Source organism: Monomorium pharaonis, chromosome 10 (assembly GCF_013373865.1).
Source record: "Monomorium pharaonis isolate MP-MQ-018 chromosome 10, ASM1337386v2, whole genome shotgun sequence".
Lineage (NCBI taxonomy): Eukaryota > Metazoa > Arthropoda > Insecta > Hymenoptera > Formicidae > Monomorium > Monomorium pharaonis.
The window spans coordinates 5,845,329-5,863,673 of NC_050476.1; the positions used below are offsets into that span (position 1 = coordinate 5,845,329).

Here is an 18,345-nt window from a genome sequence, read left to right on the forward strand (position 1 = left end):
GTGGGAATCAGAAGGCATTACATTGCCATATTTTGTTGTCGTATCATGGAATCCGCCAATTAATCATCGCACTGTCTCGAGAACGGTACGCGATAGTCCGCCGGTAACGATAACGAACGAATGGGATGAGTAATCATTTTTCTACGTGACATGCACCTAGGGATGCTTAAATTTAATAGGTTATCGACATTTCTACTGATTCGGCAGCAACAAGTGCCGATATTACTCCGAAACTGTCGATACTTCGTCGTATCTCGCTTGTAATAAAGCCAGAATAATGTAATGACAAATTGGTGGAAAAAATTCGTGGGGTACGGAAACTCGTGCGGGATATCTCGTAATAATTAATATTTCGCGAGAGCCGTCTTGCCCAACGTTTTTGTTCTCTGCACATGTAACATTCTCCACATGCATTTCATATATTATCTATCGAGAATAAATATCCAGCTAATATTGAAAATAAATTGCGGTCAGAACCAAAATAACGGAAGAATAATGTAAAAACCATATTATTAATGCTTCGAGATATATTATCGGGATATATATCATAATTATCCGTGCACCGCGCTGATACGCAGAAACATGGCGGCGTTTTAATACAATATTCAATGGGGGGTGGAAAAAGTGCACAAGGAAATGCCTTTGTAGGTGTTACACGTGTGCGGATGTACCATCCGGCATTCGATATCGTTCAATAAGTGGCTAGATCCCGCCGTATCGCAAAACCACGCGATACGCGACGACGACGAACGATATGCCTGGCGCGCAGATATTTCTCTCGCGCGACTCTACAAATATGAGCCTGTATCCGATCCACCGTGTACGTTGGCATCAGATAAAATTTATACGAAACGCGCTTCGCCAATATTTGCAATCGTCAAAATCATAAACGAGCGCAAATGCTGAATGAAATATCAGCGACGCGTAATCTTTGGATAAAAATGATCCAACACGGACGATTTTAAAAAGGCGATATAGGAAAAGTACTATCGATCTAAATTTGATATTTGAATAACTATTGATCTATAAAATTAATGCCCGAACTCAGGATATCAAGCGAGATTTATTTATGCTACATATTCAAATATTATATAACTTTTTATAGGCGATATTCGATTGGAAGTGAAAAATTGTCAGTGATACAGCTCTATTAAAAGTATACTTGTGTTCAAGCTGAAAAGATAGTATGTTCTTTAAAAAATCAAATCGATAGATGTATTTAAATAAAAATGCAACAAAGTGCCTCGCGTCGATTTTATTTTATCTCTTTATTTTTTTATACAAATCTGAAAATATGTATAAAAAATGACAGAATAATGTTAATTGAACAAGATGATCTTACGGTACAATCACAAAAATGATTGTCCAGGTACAGAAGATATTTAGAGTTTATTTTATATTACAAATCACAAAAGCGTATTTTTCACGGAAATGTATGACTGGCAGGATAATTTTATTTTCAATTTCGAGTTTTCTTTAAAAAAATTATAACATTTGATAAATTTGTAGCGTAAAATATTCTAAATTTCCTGAAATTAGTTTCGTAATTTCACTGTACATTCATGTATACTGCGAAATTAGCACAATTGTTTCTTTCCTGAAGATGGTGTCAATCGTTTGCTTAATCACATCATTGTTTTCAACGTTTTAATTGGTGCTTGAAAGAAATGTGTGAAACAATAAACAGAAATATAACATGTATCGCAGCAAGTATAATAGCATGCAAGTTAATTATTCAAGAAATCGAGAATTGTGATATCCTAGCTGTAGTGATTTTTACTTCTCATCACCCAACTATGAGCACTATGGACGGATACAATAACAAATGATTACGTCAGTATTTCGCAGTAGTAATTATTCCACGAGGCAATAAGAGCTTCTCTCTCCCTCTCTCTCTCTCTCTCTCTCTCTCTCTCTCTCTCTCTCTCTCTCTCTCTCTCTCTCTCTCTCTCTCTCTCTCTCTCTCTCTTTCTCGGCAATTTCGTCATCCGTTACGAAACTCTACGCAGTAGAAGGCTGGCTTAATTAAAGTTCGATAGTACGGCAAACAGGAAAGTCAACCGCGGTACTGCTACTTCTCTGCGCGGGAGAAATGGAGCAAAACCATAAGTGACAGCAAATTGGCCCAAGGCAATGTTTTCGAAGCTATATAATGCCGACGATACTTTAAACTCGGATAACTTTCCGTTAATTTATCGTGTTCATTAGATGGGGAACAATAGAGGAATAAGAGTGCCGTCTACATCGTGCTTATCCGTGTCGCGTACAGAAACAAATTACTTGTAGTGTCGCGCAAAAAATCAATGCTTTTGCGCCAACCTAACGAATCTCGTTATGTAGAAATATTATGTAGAAATAACGACAAAATGTCCATTTAATTTTCTAGCAGAGAACACACTCATCGCGTGCGGCAACCGGTAATATCCAAAAGATCGCCTAACAAATGAGGAAAAGTGAGCACGTCATTAGTAACGTTAATTATTAACGTTAATTAGTAACATGTTACTTAGAAATTTAAGTTTCATAATTACACGGTAATGACATCGTGTTATCGACCGCCTGCACGTTATTGGTGACCTCCCTTATAGTTTATAACTGAAGTTTTGAAAAAAAAAAAGTGAGATTCTTTTCCCCTTCGCTCCCTCCACGGACGCACACATGTATACCTGGATTTCCACGGGGGCTTAAATTTATGTTTATATCGCTATTTTTATGACAATGCAAATGTCGAGCAACAGTGCATAGCTCTCGTAAGGTGCATCGAATCTCGTAACTGTAAATAGCTGCATCCCGTTACGGAAGATACTTGGTTTTATTGATACGGTCAAAATGATCATCTAAGAACGCTGCGCGTATACAACTTTGTTTTTGAAGTAAGTATAATTAAAGAGTTTTCTATAAAAACCAAATAAACCCAAGTTTTTTTTTTAATATCTGAATGGCGTCAGATTATTCTCTACCAATAAAGTCATATCGTAACTTCAACAATTTTGGTTCCTCTCTTAAAAAAGACACGTAATGAAATCTGTTCTCGCGAAACTGATTGATTTTCTAACTCAGCTTACTTCATGTTGCTAGAGTAAATGTCAGCTGTCTGACAGTTAAACGTCAAGATGTATCGTGATTCAACACATATCGTACGTCTGGGGAGACGCTATCAGCATCAGTCTATCTTCATTACTCATTAAAAGTAAAACAACGATAGACTGATGCTGATAGCGCTAATAACGTCTTCCTAAACGTACCTTTATAATATAACGATTTGACAGTTGTAACGTGTTGATAAATAATTAAAAAGAATAATTAAAAAGAATAATTTAGAAGATTAAGTGAGCATTAAAGTTAAGTTACATATACATATAATAAAAATGTTTAAAAAAAATTTTTTTAACATCTTTTATTTTTGTATTAAGGTAAAGTTTAAACTGTTACAATATCTAAATTAAGCATACCTATTAGAAGATTATTAAGCAAGTATTTCAGTGAGTTTAAATGAGTGTGATTTGTCATCTTGCTTATACAAGTGCGCATGAGTATTTGTATGAGTACACTTTTGTGTAAAAAAAAAAAGTAAGATTACTTCAAGTAGAATTTCTATATTAAATTATATTTATATTTCATGATTTTAAGACTAAGTAGTGCGCGCACAGAGCCAAATGTTACGTTATGTAATGTTATTTCTGGTAATGCAATGCAAACAATGTGAAACGTTATGCAAACAATATTATATGTAGTAATATTAAAACTTTAATGAAATATAATCATATAGGCATTTTTATATTAAATTTATACATAACCATATTTTATTAATATATATGATACCATATTTTATTAATATATATAATATTAATTATTCAAATCTGTTCAATTATTATTCAGTTTTCTTTCATGTCATCAAAATTTATTTAATAATATTTTTTTATCTTAGTGTAAAACTCACGCGTAAAAAATTGTCTGAATTCTTCAGCTAATAATGAAAATATTACGAATTATTATTTACAAAGGCCACTCACTTTCTTCTACTGTTAAATATCCGAAGAAAAATCACCATATTTATACAATAAATAATTTAAAGATAAGAAGTTTTTTGTTTCCAAAAAATTTAATTTTTTGGATTAGTTTTTGTAAAAAACTGTTTATTCGTTAATTCACAGCAGAGAAATAAACATGGACTCTCAGATATCTGTCGAATATCTCTCGAATATCTGTCAAATGTCTTATGACAAGAAAAAAGATTCAGTGGGAAAGGTTCGTGCCGTATTTTGTCTATATTATAACAAGCTCATTGGTCAAACAGCAAACGCGCATTGTCTTCGTTCCCATCGGAATATGCGGAGCGGAAGAGGAACTAGGCTAACAAAAAGAAGAAAGGACAGTTATAGATACGGAATGAGGGATGCAGCAACGCGAATCACGACGACAAAAGAAGGAGACAGAGGTGAACAAAAAGGGGACGGGAGGGGAGGACGAAAGAGCTATGCCTCCGGTATAGATTAGGAATATTTATGGACCAGTAAATCAGATATATCGCGTCCTCTCTTCCGCGTGTCCTCACGCGACGCAAATCCCTCCAAAGTGAGTCCTTTAGCCGCGAGAAAGTCTTTTTTTTTTTTTTAATATACCACGGGAAAGACGATGGGAAAAGATTTAAAGGCGTTGATTATAATAAAACGGCTAATAAAAACTAATGCAGCCGGTAAAACGAGTCACGGCGCGCATCAGCGATCCTATCTCGTAAAATGTCTTACGTTCTTCTTGAAGCAAGATTTTAATTACGCGCGCAACATCGCGCCCTACCTCATCTTCTTTTTGCTCGGCATTCGACTCGTTCACCCCAGGAAAGTTCCCTCATTCTCTCGTTTGCCCGGCGTGCTCTCGCCCTTCTTTCGACTGCAGATTCCTATTTCACAGATAACTTCCATAACGTCACGCGCTATCGTGTCCCTTTCTCTCACTTCACCTCCGTCGCCCCGCGGCACCGTCGCCCGATGAAGAAAGCGAGGGAATAAAGCCGAGATAGGATGGAAAAAAATAAACGCGAGAAAAGCGCGGGGACAAGGAAAGACGATGGCACGCGAGAAGTACCGTGGAAGAAAAGAAATTTCCGTGGCAGGCGGACGAGCAGGTTGACGAGGGACGAAGCGGTAAAGATACGAGCAACAAGAAGAAACGCGATGGAGAAACGAACGGTAGGAGGGGTGTGGGGGAGAGGGGAGGAAAGGGAAGTGGAAGGGGAGAAAAAGGGCGGCCCGCTTATTATGTAAAGAGGACGTAGCTTTTTTCTCGCGCGTTTCCGTTCGCTTTATTCCCCATTCAAAAGCTCTTTGAATTAATATTACATTACGCGATAATGCGCGGACCGACCAGCAACATTCGGCTTATGGCGCTCGGAGCGTTGTCCGTGCGAAATGCACGCTAATAAAGGTACGCGCGCTAATTCGTGCACGCGTTGCGCGTTGAAGTTAACGCGCGCATTCCTTGGTCCGACGATGACACTGCTCGCAAGGAAGGTCCGTTAAATTTTTTTCTCCCTCCTCCCCTTTCTCGACTTCTCGACGAAAATTGATTTGCCGACCTTGTTGCGTACACATTGGGAAGAAAAAGTTAATAATTTGACTCAATATTTCAATCTTGATTAAATTTCTCCAGTTCAATTACATATTTCGTAATTAAATGCATATAAATACTTGAACTGAAGAAATTTAATCAAATTTTAAAAAGTTAGTCGGTTCAACAACTTTTTTCTCAGTGCACGCAAAAATACTTTCGTAAAAATTTCATTTTTTTTAATGCCACCTCACCGAACTAACTGATTCCGTGCTCGGCTGGAAAAAAAAAACCGACGATAAAGGGAAGTTTAAAGCTTAGTTAGTTGCCAGAAACGAGAGCGTTCGACGGTAGCGTATTCGGAACAAACACGCGGGAACTCTTTAAATATCATCCGATACGCAATATCCACGCTTGCGGCGAAATCGTATTATCTGCATGCGTACAAGCGAAAGGGCAAAACAACGCGGTAGCGAATGGTAGGCAAATACGGACGATATCCTCATGTGAACTGCCTGGAATTTGAGTACAATGTACAACTGAAATTTAATCCACACGAGCTCTTTACCCTGCAAGTCGTATACGTGTGCCAATGCTTAATATGCTAGAGTTCGTTATCGACAACAAAAACACTAATGGATGCACCATCCCACGACGACTCGTGTCCGACATTACTTTCAAAGCCCTACCGTTAAGAACAATCGGGGAAAATAATTAATTGCCGTGAAACGGGAGCACACGAAACATCGTCTTTTGTGAAGAAACGAAGGAGAAGAAATATGGATACCGCCCAGCGAATAATGTTAAACATCGGCCGCACATACGCTGACCGAGTTGTGTCTTGCAGAGGATCTGGTGCGAAACTAACACGATTGTGCCTAATGCGATACGGGATCGATGGCCTGGTGATTAAACTGGAGCTCAATGCGGGTTTCTAACGCGAAGAGTTTGGCACCTATCAATCGATTCTCATCGCCTCGAACACGATCCTTCTAACAGTTAATTGACGTGCTCTCTCTTACGGTGCGCGTACACGCGGAAAAATATCTATTGTTAAGAAAAGCAATTACTCAATTTACTTTTCTTCGATTTCCTTTTCTTCCTTCAAGAAACAATTATCTTTAACAAAGAATATTTCCTTGATGATATTAATCTTAAAATATATTTGTTATAAATTTTAGAAAAAGTCATTATCACACTCTAAAAAATTTTGCGTTAAATTTAATACATTTTATATGTCCTAGTTTATCCAATTCTTGTGTCAATTTAACAAAAACTAAATGTGTTAAAAAGTAACACAGATATGTAAGCAATTAACACGAAGATTTTTAAGTCAGGAAATAAACATTAAATATTAAACTGACATATGTATAATGTTTTAAATGTAATTAAAATAAAATGTTATTTTAACATTTAAAAAGAGAATTATTTATGGTTTTAATAAAATTGCAATTTAAATTGACATTTATTAAAAACCTTAATGGAAACTAAACAATAGAAGACAGCGGTCTCTTTATGTTTAAGAGTATAAGAAATATGTCCATTTAATACATGGTAACTGTTATAAAGAGAAAAGAAATTTATCTGTTAACTTCAACATATAAAATATGTTATAAAGCATTTATATATTTGTATATAAATTGTGCTATTTTAATTTTTGAAAATAGTTCATTTTAATTTAACTTATAAAAGTCAAAGTAACGTAACGTTAAAGAACGACCGCAAAAATCGCCCGTTTCGATTCGCCAAAATCGATTCACACTTCGATGTTCACGAAACGGACGATTTTAGGTCTGTTTTTCCGGTCGCTCTTTAACACAAAATTTTTGACAAAGTCAAAGCAAACAGTCGAATCGAAAGCACAGAAACAAATCGAATTTTTAACTGAATAGTCTTGACTGAAGTATTAAAATTACTAGTACTTAGAATATATTTTAACTAAATTCGTTGCTAATAAAATAACAATAGATTTTCTGAATAAACTTATAAAATGTTTAAAATAAGTAATATTTATTTAATTTAAATAATTTATAATTTGTATTCTTTTTTCTGCTTTAGATTTCTCCCTTTTGATCGGAACTGCTCCTCCCTCCCGATTGACACACGTGATTCTCATAATTTTATTTTGGTAACAGTATTCTTATCTAACATAATTCGTTTTTAATAAATTTTTAGTGATATCTTCTACCTACCGCTCGACTTATATTGGTAAACCTCGCGAACAGACGTCGCGCGCGCCGGCTTGTTCCAGAACGATTTGTTACGTAGCGCCGAGTAATTTCACGTCAGATTCATCGTTCCTTCCGCAAGAATCGATTTACATGAAAACTGGTAACGGCACTTCAGTTTCAGACGTCCAATCATTGTGCGAGCAACGCATGGCGCGACTGAATAATTTTTTCATACTGTATATATCGCACAGAATAGAGAGGGAGGCGGGATACGTTACCCTTAAGCTTCTTTACTTGACAATTTTCTCGCTGAGCTCCCCGAAAAATTATTGGCTCGAGACCCCGCCAACTCGGTGATCCGCTCTCGGCTCCGCGATAGAACTTGGGAACCGACATTTAATCCCGGCGTTTTGCACCGCGTTCGCCGCCATTGTCGTCGCTGGCACCGACCACCGGCGGCACCGTCGAACGACGTCAAAGGGAAACCCTTCTAACGGTCGACGTTCATCGATCTGTTCATTAACGACCTAATTAGCCGCACGGCCTGATTATTCAACCTCGAGCCATCCGTCCAAGTTTGCGCCGACGAAGCGCCCGCGTGACACGCGATGCTCCAGCGTCGTTAAGGAATCGCGGATGACTAACCCCCGTGAAAAGAAGCGACTCGGTTGATTTGGATCGTCACCCTACGGACATATCATTATCGGAGCTGCGAATCGTTGGATATTCCAATTATCCCCCTCTTCATCTTCTCATTCTCTCTCTCTCTCTCTCTCTCTCTCTCTCTCTCTCTCTCTCTCTCTCTCTCTCTCTCTCTTTCTCTTTCTTTCCATTCGCTGCAGGATATTTCATTATTAGAAAGTCTGTCCGACACCACTCGGGTTCTTATCCCTTGAAAACACTTCGTTATTAGAAACTCTTCCTCCCAGATGTTCGAATAACTTGAAGATCCCCCGCCTACACTCGGGGGGACATGCAAATTATCTTCTATAGATCGGTATAAGTTGGGGAAAGAACTCTCCTTGAATCTAGAAAGGCGCTAAGTCATCATCATCATCATCTTCAACCCTTAAACCGGATAGCGCGATCCCGTCTTGGCAAATTGCGATGGAAATTGCGGATAAGCGTCGCACCATCTAACCGACACTGTGTAGTCTGTCATACTCTAAATAAACACGTGGGATTTATCGTACGTTTTAACCTCATATTTGCGACGACATAAAAGAGAATCGTATGAAATAATATCCCTTTAGTGTATCCACCGGCACAGAAAATGGGCTGTATTTGTTCCTCAACAAAGAAATCAATAAAAGTATCGGAAAAACATTGTACCGATAACGTCGTGCGTTGCTTACAAACGCTCCTTACCCGCGCATTTTCTCATAACATCCACAACAATTTTACATCGAAAGCAACTATACGTGTATTTCTCATGAATACAAATCCCGCGAGGGATATTAATATCACTTGTAGACTCTCCCAACGGCTTCAGCTACATCCTCGTCCTTGAATTTTAATATTGATAACGCCCCGCCCATAAAAATTTCATTGATATATTTACGAGCATCGTCCATTCATCGTGCTTTTCAGGCGTTCCGCGATTATGCTTTTAAAAGAGAACGGCCCATAATTTCAACGGCAAACACTTGCCCCCGCAATTTCAACATGCCGCATTTACAGGTCAATTTTGTGGATGAACTAACTCCATTAATCGCGTCTTGGGAATATGGAGCTGACCGGAATGAAATTTACGGCGGGCGGTACACGTAAAATGTAAATCATAATCATAAGCATCAATAATGCGCGCGATAATATCGTTAATTTTTTTTTTTTAACCCGGCGCTTTATTCATTCCCGCGCTTTTGCGCTAAAGATACGAAAATCCGCCGAATGGAGACGCTAATTGCGCAGCGATGTTAATTTATTATGATGTAACTGTTACAGGAAGCTCGTCGTTGCACCAGAGAGATACGGCACGGAAGCTTTTACCAGAAAACGCTCCACCTGCAACATTAGTTTCTAGAGTATCGATCCCCGCGAACCGCAAATGCTTTGTCAGATCGATAACGGTATTATAAGATTACGCTTTCTCCAGGCAAAAAAAAAATCCGATTTAATTTCCTTATTCGCACGTACCAAGTAACAACCACAACGTATATACGGTAACGCAATAGACAAAAATAAATATCTTCGCGTATTAACCTTTTGCGTAATTTAAATTAGTTTTTTGCAACTAGCTTCTAAAATGTTATGGGAATAGAGGGAAAAGAGAGCAAGAGAAAATTATTGCGCACTGGTAAATACGTCAAGTAGTGCTTTAACCGTTACGGTGGAAAAGTTAAAAGGGTATAAATGATCCTAATCGAGCGAAAAGCGCATATTAATCGAGTAATCTCTGGGAAATATGACATTTTATTTTCATCTTCCCAGCACGTATTTATAGGTCAATGATGAAACGATATTTACAACATTTTTCCCTCGTGTCCCAATACGAGCCTCGCCCGCGCAGTTTTCGCAGGCGAAATATTACTGCCGCGGAAACACGCTCGTAAATATTAGTTTTATATATTGGACTGTTCTCTCTCGTCGAAACGCACGAGAACCAGAAATTTCCGGCTATATCTATACCGCAATTTTCGAAGGCTATCAAATAATCGGTCCATTGTTAGCCATTGTAAGCTGCAGTAATAAACATTGATTCTCCCCTTGATTTATCGCTTTAAATATTTTCGTCGCAAAACTTTCTCGTCTTTTCGTTTGTGTTACTCGTCACTGCGACCCTTCTCTATGCGGACTACGTTAGACTTGTTAGAAGTAATCATTCTTGTCGTGAAATACTTCTGTGAAAAGTTGGCCCAACTTCTTTAGAGAGTAAAAAAAAGATTATTCGAATGCTTTCCCAAGAGTTCAAAGAGCCAAGATTGTAAGCCAAGATTGTTGTTACCCGAGAAGTTAATTTTTTGAGGTTTCACTTTGGGCAGATTTCTTTCGGAAACCATTTTTAAAACTAACTAGAACAATACGAAATCCGAAAATTCAAAAAAGAAATTGCAGTTTTTGATGAAGAGTGTCACGCGTGAGAGAGAGAGGAAAGTTAACCTCCCGCTTTTTCGAGCGGTAGCTTTCGTTGCTTTAAACACAGAACTCTTTCTAAAATCAATAGAGAAGTTCGGAACTGTTGGGCAGGTTACGTTTTCTTTCTTTCTTTTTTTTTTAAATTTTAGGAAAGCGGAGGGCTAACTTCGTGAAATTCTGCGAGAGTGCTGATCCGATTACGTCAAGCCGTGACAAAAATGACGTATTTTGCGCCAAGCGCTTCCGGAATTAGTAAAGCGAAGATACATCGAGGGCTCGATCGGGACGGATCCATAATTTTCCCCCCTGGAATCGGAAAATAATTTATGGTCCGAACGGCGCTGGGAATAAAAAATAGAGGGCGATCCGAACTATTGCCCTGCGATGCCCCCGGACGAACATGCTCCGATAAGATCTCAAATGACCACCATTTCGCACAGGAGGCCTTTCTTCTCGTCCTTGCGGCGGGACTTCTCTCGCTGATGTGGCTCGGAAATTGAATTAATGGCGTCAATTCGCCACGTATCCACCTAGCCAGTCGTTTTTTCGTTTGTGCCGCGATAACGATCTTAACGTCTCCCTGCGTTTACTGCAATGATCCCGAACGCGCGCGCGTTTGCCTAGCTTCTATTAGCGTGATTGCCATTGTTCGAAATTATCATTCTTCTTATTAGCATAATTTGCCGAGAATCATACGCTTTCATGCGTATAAAATATGCGCATGCATCATGATATGCAAATTATTTAATAATTTTGCATGTATGTAATAAGGATAATAGTAATCTAGAGGATGTGAAACATTATATATACTTTATAAAAATATAACGACGGTAATACGACGTGAGGGACGTGAAGTATTGTATATTTTACGTCATGTGAACGAGATTATCGTATCGAAAAAAATCGTGGTGAATAATACACGTGCGCTCTCTGCATGAGGAACCGGCTGCACGATTGCGCTATGTATTCAGAATGAGCGTTATAATGTGCGAGCCGCTCTATGAGATCTAACGCAAAATTATTTCACGTAAAACGTTTTCCCAGACACGGATATATGTGTATATGTATACATATATCCGTATCCGCAAAAAGAATTGAAAGCTAAAAAAAGGCTGTCAGAGTTGGCAGCATTTTAATTAGTTAGACGTGACGTACAGCTCCGCGCGACGTTGTAACGAGAAGGGGAGGGGGGGGGAGGAAAAATGCGTGATATTTGATACATTACGGAAGAACGTGTGTAACTGAATCTCCATTTTGCAAAATAACCTCACGAAGCATTACGACAGCTGTTTCGAAGGGCCGCTCCATTGCGATCCGCATCGCACCAATTTTTTTCCGGAATTAATTAAGCGGCCGAGCGACTGCATAGAAATAAGCTGATGTTGTTTACACAACCCGGAGATTTTATAATTAGGGTGCATTATGCATATTCCGAATAGATGTCGCGGAAGCCAATAATAGAATTATAAAAAACTGACGCGTGTTAAAAAAAGAATTGGATCTCGTGCTCCCCCCCGAAAAAAAAGGAGGGGACGCTAAAAAGTTCCAGCGTCAAGTGATAGCCGATATCCTCGCGAACATGGAGCAAGTTCCGCTTTCAAAGTAGATTTCACGCGTTCCTACTCGCATTAACGTAAACGGATTAACTCGTTTCGGTCGCGAGGTTGGACTTTCGTGCGAACGATTAAATCCCGTACGAAGAGAGTAGGAAATGAGGAGAAGGGCAACTACGCAAACGAGTGAGAAGGTAAGGGGAGAGGGGGGGAGGGAAGGGAGGAGGGCAAAGAAGAACGGAGAGTGTGTGTGTGTGTCTGTCGCGCGAGATAGAGAGACTCCACTGGTTACAAGGCTAGAACTAGGAGGAAGAAAGGCACGAGCGGAAGGGGAAACAAAGTGCGACGCGCGACTACCTTCGGGCGTTTCGAGGATAATTTGCATTATTCGCGTGGAAAGTTTCTCCCTTGGCGCGTTAATGGGTCTCTGGGACCCGAGATTCGGGATATACCATTTTCTTTTTCTCATCTTCCCCGCTGCTCGTCCTACCGCCGAAACGAGCCGGAAAAGAAGTGAAAATACGAATCGCCGCGAGTATCTTCTATTTTGTCATTAACGACGGTATGGGATAATGGATAATGGCTCTTTGCATCGGGAGGCGGTATCGGCGATGGAGAGGAAGAAACTTCGGGAATTTATAGTTCCTGTACATTAATTTTTATCTGACCGTAGAAAATTAAGCGTCCACACAGCGATAAGCTGCTTGCGTTTCTATTTTGAGTAAAATCAACGAATTTGAATGTAAAAACGTCAAACGAAGACGGAAGAGATAAAAACGTGTATGATTGAAAAAGGCCAAGACCCTCGCCCATCTTTCCTTTTTAATCTAGACTCCTTCATTATAATATTCATGAAATTAGTTACAATGTAATAATTGTAACACAAATTTATTCATCGCCTTACGAAAGAGGACGTCACACAATTACACGGCAAGTTCAAGTGTGTAAAAAAATGCCTCGTCCATGCGTGTAATGTGTTTATTTTTCCGCGTAAAAGTCTAACAACAGAACGTGTTAAACTACGCGCGTTTAATTATGTAAATTCATCTTTTTATACGGTATAGCGTGTTTACCTTCGCACGGAAAACTAAATCACATACGTATCTTTTTATACCTTGACATTAACACGGAAGATGAGAAGTCAGTCTTCTTCGAGAGAGTCAAGTGTACGCACACTAATGCATCGGTTAGCAGTTAATCTCGGACTAAAAGTTAAACTCCAACTCCTTAATCTGACAGTATAAAGCCGTGCCCTCGGATAAACTTCGTCTCTTCGACCTCGCGCCCGCACCGAATGGCCCGATCTCAAGGGGGCACATTTTTATGTAAATTTAATGGCTTTACCAGTGTAACGAGGGAGACAACTTGCGCTTTTGTACGAGCAAGAATGTAATACGATCGAGGGACATTGTTAATATATATAACTCTCCGCTTTAGATTCTTCCGCAAAGTTCATTGTATAAGAAACCGTATCGTGCATAAAGTTTATTCGGCGATAAGCTTCTTGATCAAACGCGATTTTATGCGAGTTTCTACATTACTCTCCGCCGTTTTCTCCTTCGACTATACGGATTTACTTCGAATTTTCCCGAGTAACAGTTTAAACGAGCCCTTCAATTTTTTAACGTTAAACATTGTTGCAGAAACGACTGATATATATGAATCATTTCTCTGTGAACTCATATGCGAATGCGTAAAGCGTATTCTACCCTATATCTGGGATGAAGTTTGATAATGTATATATAATCCTTATTCGATACTTTGTAAAGTAGCCCGATCACTAGAGCATCTCGCGTATAAAATAAGCCGTCTATGCATGCATACGTCGAGATTCAACGATAGAAAAACTCGTTTTCATTTCATTCAATATCGACGGCTCTCTTTAGATCTAATAACATTAAATTACAAGAAATCAAGAGTAGATTGCGACGCATTCGGGAATGCTTTCTGATCCCCTTAGAGCGAGCATCCGAAAGTATGTCGAAGGGGTTGCGAGACGAAACGAATCCTTCGAGAACGCATAATCGAATCGGTACGACAGGAATAAGCTAGCATTCCGAATGATACCTACGTTCAATGTATCGATTGACTCAGCCGATTTCTATCGAGAAATGCAGAGCGAAAACTCGGAGCGCTATTGTGAAGAAGCAAATACAGAATAAGCATTATCGGAAGGATGTGAAAGACCAGCTGATTAATTGCGCTTTAAGATTGATGTGGGATTTGCGGTAAAATGGCGGCTGTTGGAATGTTCTAAAGATTTAAAAGATTAAGGCATATTTTTAAGTCGGAAGAAATCTCCAGTTAAACGCGAGTAAAAGCAAATAAGATCACACTGCTTACTCGTAAAATAATCAGTAAATGTTAAAGAAAAATATTAAGGTAATAAGACTTTGTAAAAATAAAATAATTAATACTTTTTAGATCTAACTTTCATACAGATTTTAAGGAAAATATTATTTTTGTGTGTTGTTACATATAGTTACATTTTTTATATTAAGGTTTTTACAATAAAGTTATTTGCTTATTAATCGGTCAATTCGTCATTTGTTTATTGACTGCAGTACCCCTAACAATCATAATGAATTATGACGAATAGATACTTAAAATTATAATTAAGATAAAGTCAATGCTCTTACTATTATGTTATTGTACATCAAATACACATCAGAAACAATGTTTCTCCTTCATAATTTGTTTCCTGTTGCTACTGAGTGTTTTCCTGCCATTGTGCAAAGTCCTTGAGACTCGGAATAACTTGTTAAAAACAAATGAATTACAACCAAGTGTCTCATCATCCACCCTCGAACCGAGCAGGAGCTGAAATCACGATTCTTTCAGCCTTCACGTAAACAATAATATTTTCCTTTTTTACTTAATATAATCATATCTTCAAATAAAAAATCATATTTTAATCAAATCTGTATAAAAATTATATCCAGAACGTATCAATTAATTTGCGCTTTATTATTTTTAAGTATTATTATTTCTATATTTTTCTTGAACTTGTCATTTACTGTCGAGCTGTTCAGCGACTCTGATGCAGTGGCCTTACGTAAAATACAAAAGACGGGAAATAACATTTTCCAAAAATTTTAATATCATTAGACGCTGGTGATCCGAGATAACAATTATCCCTTGTTCCATCTTGCGGGAAATGCATCGCTTATCATATCCCGTTACCCTCGTTTCGCGCTTGGTATCATTCCCTCGATTCGCGATTTGCCAGAACATAAGTAGGGTACATGCGAATACCGCAACTGCGCCCGGCATCCACGGGAAATCACTCTCAAAGGTATAACGTAGCAATCCTGGATTCGCGGTCGATAACTGCGCGCGATATGGTGGCTCAATTACAGCGGCTGCGAACTTTCGCCCCAAGACGACATTTCGTAGCAACTTACGAGCGTATCGAGGGTAAGAGCGCGGTGCTGTGGCGAGAGAGAATTCGTAGCGCTTGCAGCAAAGCGCGATGTAGGATATGGGAAAGGCAGCTAACGATGACGGGGGCGATGAGGTGGAGGGCGGAGCGGCGAGGAAATAGAGATCCTCACCCCAGGACTAAGTCGTAAGTCAAGACCCATAGGCACGTGCGCGCGTATCCCTTCTATTGTGCCGTCCCATTAAACATCTCGTTGTCGTGCATAACCGTTATAAAGGGGGATAATAATCTCGCGTTGCAGTAAACACCGGCGAGTTAAACGAGTGCGCGGATTGCGTCCTACGCTTTTACTAATGTCGTAAGAGGGGGATGAGGGGAGGGAGAAACGGCGAGGACAAGTATAAACCGTTTCGCCGCCACGAGCAATGCTCGCGGGCGTGGAAAGTAATTTAAGGAGCGATCAAGCTGTCGCCGGCAATGCGGCTTACATTCAGCGCGGCCCGCGTTACGGCCAAACGCGGGAGAGGAGATAACCAGACGAAGATCGTATACATATTTCCTCGTGAATAAATCGACGGTGCTGCGAGGGTAATAAGCCTTCCTTGCGCGAGGTAGGATTCGCGCGGAGTATCTATCGCACGATCCCCGAGTGTGCTTCACGAGTACACTTAGAGTCGTGGAGCACCCCGATAAGTCCCGTCGTCGTTCGGGCAAATTCCAACGAATGTGAATATCAAATCCGCGATTACGTCCGCGGAGAAACGTCCGCGTCCGTTTTTCCGAGCGGTCAAGAAAGAAGAGGAGAGGAGCGAGCCACGGGAGTCACAAAACTGCACGATTGAATCGACGATGACAATAGAAACTTCGAGTGAAAGATCCGTCCCGGGTGTTTAACTGTAACTTCTCGCGCTAAGCACTTGTACAAGAGATAGCTGCGCGAACACTTTACAATTTATATTACAGCTTTGTAACACGAAGACGTCCTTCCTCGCGAACCATGCGATTTCTCGCTCCGCAAGATTTACTGGTAAAGTTGTTACTAGTCTGCCATAAAATATTTAATTAGTTGTCTTAATGCCACTTATTTCTTGAGCGCTACTGCTACCTGCTACTTGTTTCTCTCGGCTCGCCAAACTTTCGTAAGATACAACGAGGCCAAAATATATAACGCGCTAAAAAGGAATAATTAATATCTCTTCAGTCACATTAATATATATCATTAACTCTAGAGTGCTCTACTGTAGGCGAATTTTCATCCATAAACTAATTCAAGTATTTCCTATTAAATAGCAACGCTAGCCAGGAACTTGTCGTCCCATCTGTTCACCTCTTTACTATATCTATAGATAGTATCAGATCTGCACTCTACATTCTTTACGATCTGTGATTTCAAGCTTGCCAGATGAATGTTCCCTCAGTGTTAATATAACTTTTTCAAATTCATAATTTTTTAAATATTTTTGCGAGCAAGTTTGCTCTTCTAAATTTATAAACTATTTAATGTGACTTAACATAAATAGAGAAATACTTACAAAAACTATTTCAGTAAAATATTTTAGTAAGTTTTAAATAAATTTGGTCGATTATTTTTTGATTGCAATAGTGGAAATAAAAATTTGCCAAAATAACTCTAAATAAAATAAAATGATATAAATTAATAGAAAAATCGATTAGAGAAAAATTTCCAATACTAACATAGATTCTTTTAAAGTGGCACTCTCTTATTTCTAGGAAATACTACATTGTACCGTACATACTGATAAAAACATAATCTGCTTAAATAATTTTAAAAAATAAGAAGCTACACTGAGAAAAAAATGCTAGATTCAAATCAATATTTCTTTGAATAGTGCTAACATATTTTATAGAAAATCAATAATATTTGTTTCAAACAAGTAATATTTTCTAAATTATAGAAAACTATTACTTGTTTTAAATGAATATTATTGATGTTCTATAAAATATGTTATTAGCACTGTTCAAAGAAATATTTATTTGAATTTAGTATTTTTTTCTCTCAGTGTATAGTTCATACATTTATAGCTTTTTTCTCTATACATGTGTATTGTATAAAGCTACAAAAAATGAATTCTTTAAAAATAAGAACAAAATTTGTACAATTTTCTCTTGTACAATCTATAGTTTTAACAATAGTAAATATATTATGAGTATATTATTATTTAATTATATTATTGATTTTATATTAGTAGCTTTTAAAACTGTTTCGTTTATATTTTTCTCTTTCATGTTTTCCTCATAGTATAGTTTAACACATCAAATCCTGCAGATATCCTAAAACTTGATGAATTACAATAACATTTAATAAGATTAATAATTTTGAACGTTTAAGTGAAAACACACAAGTAAATAAAAAAGCGGTTACTGTGATTAAAAGTGAATTTTGACGCCTAATATTATTTGTGCGTAATAAAATTGTTAAACATTAAAATTTACGTATCTTACGCTAAAATAGTGTTAGTTGAATTATTCTATCATCCATAAAACGGACCAAAAAATGTAAAAAGATTTTTAATTATTTGGATAAATTTTTACTTAGAGTGGTTTTAATGTCAGAAAAATATAGGTAACACTCTGGAGTAAATATATCGTTTTACCC

General features: G+C 38.2%; 1 protein-coding gene across 10 annotated transcripts in view; it reads right to left on the reverse strand.

Annotated features, from left to right (window-relative positions):
- The window catches only part of LOC105832935 (peroxidasin), a 164,417-nt gene that overhangs the window by 126,289 nt on the left and 19,783 nt on the right, over nucleotides 1-18,345 (reverse strand). Inside the window, exon 3 of one of the 10 annotated variants that reach the window (XM_036292630.1) lies at nucleotides 4,798-4,900. The exons of the other annotated variants lie outside the window; for them this stretch is intronic. The gene's annotated coding sequence lies outside the window, so the exon portion shown is untranslated. The remainder of the gene's footprint in view (nucleotides 1-4,797; nucleotides 4,901-18,345) is intronic. 10 annotated transcript variants of the gene reach the window in all.